Source organism: Monopterus albus, unplaced genomic scaffold (assembly GCF_001952655.1).
Source record: "Monopterus albus unplaced genomic scaffold, M_albus_1.0 scaffold88.1, whole genome shotgun sequence".
In the NCBI taxonomy this organism is placed as follows: Eukaryota; Metazoa; Chordata; class Actinopteri; order Synbranchiformes; family Synbranchidae; genus Monopterus; species Monopterus albus.
In genome coordinates, this window is record NW_018127968.1 from 1,530,133 (window position 1) to 1,532,043 (window position 1,911).

The 1,911-nt window shown below is 41.4% G+C and overlaps 1 long non-coding RNA gene across 1 annotated transcript in view; it reads left to right on the plus strand.

The window, feature by feature from the left end:
* Nucleotides 1-215: 215 nt before the first annotated feature.
* The window catches only part of LOC109964373 (uncharacterized), a 12,671-nt gene continuing 10,975 nt past the window's right edge, over nt 216-1,911 (plus strand). The window contains exon 1 of the long non-coding RNA XR_002275504.1: nt 216-301. This is a non-coding gene — a long non-coding RNA (uncharacterized LOC109964373). The remainder of the gene's footprint in view (nt 302-1,911) is intronic.

The following is a 1,911-nucleotide window of genomic DNA, read 5'->3' on the forward strand; positions in this document are numbered from 1 at the left end:
AAGAACACACCACACCATAAAAATGCAAACAAGCAGCATGAAAAATAGTATATTACTCTGCCCTAATTTTCCCGAGTTTTTTTTTTCTTTTTTTTACTTGTTGACAACCAAACGGACTTCACATTTGGATGTCCTCAAAGAAACCACCCGTGACTGTGCTATGAAATAAAAAATAAGGAGCTCATTCTCTTCTCACCTTCCCTCATGATTAACACCGATAACAGATCCTGTCTCTTATGTTTTGTTGCGATGATGAGCTGCTCTGTCTCCCTTCATGTTCTTTGTTAGGAGTTTTCTAGAGGTAAGGTTCTAGATGCTTTCACACACACACATACAGACACACACACACAAATTCTTATTAATTCCTTTATTTTGTGCTACTTCCTCCTGCTGCAATGACCCAATTTCTCCAACGATATCTTTTATGTTCTTGCATACAGTACATCCTGTTATAGTCATTCCTTTTGCATGACTGTGACAACGTGTGTTTTATAAATTTGTGGGATGTGAAATGTCTTCCAAATACGCCGAACTGGGTCTTGTATAGGGAGGCTGAGTTACCCTGGTTTCATAACCAAGTAATGACAAGCTTACCAGAGAGCCTGTGATGCATGACTCATAAAGATATGATTTTTGAAATGCTAATGAGGTGAAGATTATACAGAGTGGAAGAGCAAGATAGAGTGTGGAAGAGTGAGATGGAGGCAGTAAAACAGAGGGAGAGGTTCTCAGTATCTTGGTGGGCTGGAGCTGACAGTCACAGTTTCCTACTGAATGTATAATAATCCCTCTTTATACGCTTTAGTATTTCATGACTTTGCAATGAGTCAGAAGGAAAGAGAGAGTTAGAGTTTAGGCAGTAAAGCCTGCTGCCCTGTGAGGATGCGCTTCTTACTTTTTCTCCATCTCTCTTTCTCTCATCACTGTGTTATTTTTCCTCTGGTGCAGCAAAAAAAAAGGGCTAAACAAGGTTAAAGAAAAGGCCAAACACATGGACACAGTTAATCTTCCTCCTGTCACACGGGTTCCTCCAGGAGAGACTCAATTATCTCTATAGAATACACTACTAACAACCAGTATCTTCTGCATCGGTGGTTGATATCCCTTGTCATGTGGACAGATGAGGTTTTACTTTAAAAAGCTGCATGGGGGTAAAATTAGAGCGATGCTATCTGACTGAAGCCAGATCAGCAGGGCTATTGAGCCTCTCAGTACAAGCGCAGAGCAAGAATTTATTTTAGTAAATGTGCTATCAGTCCTCACACTGTCCGTCTTATCTTCTAACCATTCTTCATCCCGCTCTGCCCTTGTTTCTTCCCCCATCTTACATATCCTCTTTTTTTTATCTTCCCTGTTCACTCCAATATAAATTTTTATCCTCTGTCATCATCCCTCAACCCAATTTACTTCATCTCCTCCCTGCCTCCTTCTCACCCTTTTCCCCTCCATACCACTCTGCTTCTGTCTTTCCCATCTTCTGGCATGTTGTGCTAGTGAAGGTCATTTTAGTGTTAGAGATGGGGGGAGGGGATGATGCAGCTGGATGCAACTGCTGCTCTGGATAGTTACAGGAGGACGGCTGGATGGACGATAAAGGGAAATGTGGAAAAAGAGAGGTATAAAAGATGGAGGGTGTCAGAGACCAAATTTCCTGTGACCTCTGCATCTTGATAAGGACACACTGTGCTATTGTGTATGGCTGCTGCCCACATTGTGCACCAATGCATGTATTTTCTATTTGGTTTCATTGGTGATCCACTGTGATAGTCACCCCTTCATATTACCTCAGTGTCAGCGACTTTTAGTCTTTCCAAAAACAAAAGGATAAATGCGACACACAGTATAGATACCGGCTTTCATCAGAATTAATTTGACAGTTCTAGGTGAAACGTTATCCAATCAGAAGCATTG